The sequence below is a fragment of the Sardina pilchardus genome, chromosome 24 (assembly GCF_963854185.1).
Source record: "Sardina pilchardus chromosome 24, fSarPil1.1, whole genome shotgun sequence".
In the NCBI taxonomy this organism is placed as follows: domain Eukaryota; kingdom Metazoa; phylum Chordata; class Actinopteri; order Clupeiformes; family Clupeidae; genus Sardina; species Sardina pilchardus.
The window spans coordinates 24,113,405-24,118,853 of NC_085017.1; the positions used below are offsets into that span (position 1 = coordinate 24,113,405).

Consider the following 5,449-nt stretch of genomic DNA (forward strand, 5'->3'; position numbering starts at 1 on the left):
TATGGAGATGGCAGTGATGTCGCTTTTAGGCTAGCTTTGTTTTTTTTAATATACACGCCAAGGACCAGGGCGACGGTCCGGTGTTTCCATGGTCAGCTGCCGCACACGTCCTCTCACTCAAAGGGCGACAACGAAGCACGAGGCGGCGGGAGGAAGGAACTGGACTGACCTCTTCTGCGTGCGTACGGGTACCAGGACTCGAGCTTGTTCCTTCAGTCCGCATGTGGCAAAGGAGAACAAGTCAGACATCTGTTGCTGAGGTGTGTGTGTGTGTGTGTGTGTGTGTGTGTGTGTGTGTGTGTGTGTGTATGTGTGTGTGTGTTGTCAATGTTGGTGCACACAGTGTGTTTGGTTGTGGTCTGAGTTGGAAATCTTGTGCACAAAGGAAGGGTGTGTCTTCTTGGTGAGCTGCACCTGCGTACAGTACATATCAGGTGGAGTTGCGTCTGGATGGCCAATGCTGCATGACCTCACCCCCCCCCCCCCCCCCCCCCCCCCACACACACACACACACACACACACAACCTCACCCCACTCCCCCACAACCTCACCCCCCCCACACACACACAACCTCACCCCACTCCCCCACAACCTCACCCCCCCCCCCCCCCCCCACAACCTAACCCCACTCTGCCACAACACCCCCCCACACACACACACAACCTCCCCCCACCCCCCCCACAACATCACCCCACTCCCCCCCCCACAACCTCCCCCCACTCCCCGAGCTGCTTTGGGATTGCCATGGTGATATAAGATAAAGCTGCTGCTAAGTCTCTCACTCACACTAACTCTGGTGGGCCCTTTGAGGACAGGAGAGGAGAGAGGGACCCACAAGTTGTCATCAAGAAATCAGTTAATGTTTTTTTTTTGGAGTGATGTACACGGGAATGACATCAGTTAGGTGTATCTGTTTGTCTGTCTGTTTGTCTGTGTCTCTTTCTCTTTCTCACCCTCTCTCTCACTCTCTCTCTCTCTGTGTGAATGTGTGTGTGTGTGTGTGTGTTGGGGGCTTTCTACTGGAAGCTGGACACTTTCAGGGACTCTTGTAGGTTAAGTTGTGAGTGTGGAACCACCCTTGTTATCCTGCTGTACCCCCCTGCCCCCATGTGTTTTTGCCCCAGCCATGTTTCTGTTCCTAGTCCATCTTATCTTACCTTCTATGGCCATATCTGTAGTTTTGTCAGATTTTATTTTGTTCGATGTAAAATGGTTGTCAGGGGTAGTCCGTATGAGTGCTGTTGCCTCTTCTCCACGTTCACTTGAACTGTTCAAGGCACAAGGCCTAAAATGACCCAAAGTAAAAGAGGACGAGAGGCCAGCAGTTCATTCTAATGCATCTGTTATGAAGGTTATGTATCCAAGTGTCCAAGTCAAGGGTTGCTTGGCCAAGTATGTTGAATGAATACTGGTGTGTCTATATCTTTTTTTCTATTCTCTGTTTTAAAACAATTTTTTATCCTTTTTTATCCTTTTCAATTTCCGTTGATATTGTTGTTAATATTTTTCATTTATCTGTCAAGTTATTACTGAGATTGTTATATAAGGTTTACTTATTCATGTTGTGACTGGGTACTTTCTTTGTGTTTGGTGGCCATTTTGATACATTCCCTTTGCCATAGTTTCATAACCAATGTTGATTTCAAAAACCACAGATTTTAATGGGAGTTAACACTGAACCTTCAGGGTGAACGAGGTTCTCGCTCAAGAGTTTGAATATGGTGCGCTGATCAGGTGTGTAGTTAGTGTCATACTGAAGGCCCCTCAATTGAACTCACAGGAAAAGTGCTTTGACTCAGCAATGAGCCAAAAACAAGTCTCTTGAAGGGGCTTCCTTGATTGACGTATTAAGTTGATTATTTGTCCTCATCACCCCCATCAGTCAGATTGAAGGGGGGCTGTGCCAGGTTGAGCTGTGTAACCTTCTAAAGGTTAACCAGAAACATAGGGAGAAGTTTGGGTTGAATGGCCAGTAAACGACCCAACTTCCTTTTCATCTGTGGAAGCAGAGATCTCTCTTTGCTTTTTATAAGGGTCAGTATTTGCTTAGCTGTAGTTGAGGTATGGGAAGTGGGTGTCGGGTTACTTGTTCAGTGAGCTGTTCTTTGCTTATTTCTTGCCATAATATGCTGGCATTGCCTTGGTAATGTCAGCGGAGAAGAGAGATCAATCAGGCGAATTAGCTGCCAAATGTCTTGGTGGGTGCACTCGATGGTCTGCTGCATAGCTTTACGTGATCACCATGAGGGTTACCCTCAGACACACATACTGGACATTCCCATTATTCTACGTTTTAACATATGTCATAAAAAAAAGAGTTTGTCAATAAATCATACACATTATGTGGCTGGTATGTGATGGCTTTGTATGATGAGTAATCAGTCCGTATGTACCCTGATTTGCAGTGGTGGCACAGTGGCATTGTTCTTTATTCATCTCAATGACATACAAGCGGCCTTAACGTTTACATGCTGGTATGGATCTCAGAAATGTACAAAACAAATCAATGGGGTTGGCTTTATATTGCTTTAAATGTACATGTTCAAAGAGAAATATATTGATGGTATGCCATGATTTATTCACACACCTGAACATCAAACGTGGGTTACCAAAATCTGTTTTAATTTGTTTTATTTGAGGGGTTTCGTTTTTGTTTGTTTTTGTTTGTTTTTGTTGTTCAAATCTTTCCAAACATACATTCCTTTTGCCTGAGAATGGTTTGTGAATATCTGCCATAGGGGACTTTTATGCCTATTTATGAAATGTGATATGGAATCCTCTCATTAAAAAAACAAAACAAAAGAACCTTTCTGTATAAGGTTGTGTGTGTGTGTGAGTTCCCTTCTTCACTCTTCAAACAGACAAAGGGCTTTGATGGTTTCAGAGAGACATGCTAGAACAACAGGTGCTTGGAGATGAGGATGCTAATTAGGTAATGTTTAGGATTGTTTTCTGCACAGCAGAAAGCACATGCAAATCAGTGTTTTCCCTTCAACAGAATGACATGCAATCTTGCACCTGAAGCTTGATGGAGACATTATGATGTAGGCAGAAATGTACTCACAGTGAATACTTTTTTGTTTTCTGTAGCGTTCTAAAAAAAAAAAAAAGGTTTGCTTTGAAGGTAGTGTGTAAGACGTTCTCCGATTGACAAATTGTATGTACTTACGATGATGTGCACTACATCAAAAACTATTTTCCTCAAGCTACAAAATGACATACCCGGTAGCTGGCTATAGACAGAACAATTTAGTTTTTATGTTCTTGTCCATTAATCTAATCCATTATACTTTTGGTCATATTCCTTTTCTATACAGTTAAGTAGCTGCCAATTATCTGTGTGTGCTCAGAACAAACATTGGCGGTCAAACGCCATTGTGGTTTTGTAAATAGGATATGTGAACAGAACCATACCCATAAGTGGCGCTATAACAGTTAGGCCTGACTTCTGCACTTGCAGTTAATGTGATCACAAATGTAGGACAATTGCTCAAATTGCATCATTCATACAACAGCCAGCGTTGCAAGCATTAATGAACTGGTTGTCTTGCACTATTTAGAAGTCACTGAAGTTGCTCTCTTGTCTTGACGTTTGGCACGCAATGAATTTGCAACGAGGCCGTTGGGTATCCAGGTTGTTTCAGATGAGGCAATATTATGAATCCCTTTTCAGAATGTAAACAAATTTACCAAAGCTTCATTTTTGGTCTAATGCTTGTTCCCGGGCATTTCTCCCGCTTACAAATGACTTATCGTCTTCTTACACATTTAATTTTAATGAACAGAATTAACATTTCTGTGGCATTTGTTGGCCTAATCAGGTAATGTGTAGTATGGTAGCATCTTATGGCCCCATTCTAAATGTAAAGAATCCTCAATGGTCAGTGAAATAATTTTGAGATGAAGCAGATTAGCCAGAACAATATTTTTCAGAGGCTTGTGCGCCATGCTGTTCTGTCCAGTCTCATAAACAAACTAATGACTCCATTGGATGGGATTGGCAGACTGTGAATGGACTCCATTATGACTAAGACCATCTCAGTGTCTCAGGGGATTTTGTCATACTCCTGATTGCCTGCAAAATAAAAAAAAAAGAAAGCACTGCTCAAGAAAGCCAGAGCCAAATTGACAGAAAATGGTAGGGGGTCATTTCGATCCGATTGCACTCAGCCTCTTCGTGCAGTGCTCAATCAAGACGTCACTGCAATGAAAAACAGGAAACTAGCAAGTCCTGGCATCTGTTATAATGCGGTGATAATAATGAGTGTTCAGCAGGATATTGAAATGCACCCTCGTCTGTGATGCTATTACCCCAGTGAGGTGAGAGAGCAGTAATGGTCGTCTAGCTTGATATCCTATGAAGGCTGAGTACTGTATGTCTGAACTTTTGAAGTGGTGCTGGGGTTCATTATTCGGTCAATTACTGAACTTTCCTTCTAACTATTTCATCATGGCTATTTAAATGACTGACTAATTGACTTTTTAAAGGTTCCTGGCACTGTCGCGGAGAGTTAAATATGATTCACAGTTGGAACAGCTTCCGTGTCCGCTGAGGAGCACAAAGATAAATATCATGTTTGAATTTGCATTTCATGTCAATGTATGTTATGGATGTGAATTGAGAAAACCTCGGAGGTTTGTAAACTTCATGAGTAATGTGTTTGACGCACAGAGGGGCAGTCGATAACGCGTACCTCTAATATATGTGTGTGTGTGTGTGTGTTTATCAAGTATGTCTGTGTTTGTTTAGCAGGGTCTCCAAACCAGCCATGTCTGCTTGATTCTCCATTATCCTCTGTGCTTATGGAGCTTTAAATAGACCAAACTGGCATATCCTGTTTTCTGGCGCCACTGGAACAAGGTTTTCAACGTGACAAACTGGTGGCCATTTGCTCCTATTTACAGCTCTTCGTTGGTAGCACATTCATTATGGATATTGGCCCTTTAGTAGAATTTTACCCATTGTGCTAGTCCAATAATGATGTCAGGAGTCATGCACACTAACATTGTTCAGTGGTAATCCATGATAATTGTTCATAATATTACCAATTCTGATGTATTAATATTAATGCTGTCGCCTTTCTTATGCGGCTTGTGACTGCAACAATGAGGCGGGTGATGAGGACTCATTTTCGAATGCCTAGTGAACACAATGACCCCTTTCTTCTTATGCACACAAGGAATATTTAAATGGCTGTATAACCGAATAATGAATTTAATTTGCGAGCACATAAGCTAAATATGTAACATTACTGACCTTGGTGCCGCATACATAAATAGCCGATGTTTGGTCTGGTCCACAACACTGACATAGTCACTGTGGAATGTGTCTAATGAGGACTCTAAAAATGGAACAATAACCATGATTTGAATCAGGCCAACAAATACCAGGAAATGTTTCAATGTTTCTTGACTGGAGATGGAAGAGTAATTGGGAAAGTGATTTTTT

The 5,449-nt window shown here is 42.3% G+C and overlaps 1 protein-coding gene across 2 annotated transcripts in view; it reads left to right on the forward strand.

Moving 5' to 3' along the window:
• Window positions 1-476, forward strand: part of LOC134072430 (solute carrier family 66 member 2) — a 28,785-nt gene extending 28,309 nt beyond the window's left edge. For both annotated transcript variants that reach the window (XM_062529123.1, XM_062529124.1), the window contains one exon: window positions 1-476. This exon is cut by the window's left edge and continues 1,619 nt beyond it. The gene's annotated coding sequence lies outside the window, so the exon portion shown is untranslated.
• The last annotated feature ends 4,973 nt before the right edge of the window (window positions 477-5,449 follow it).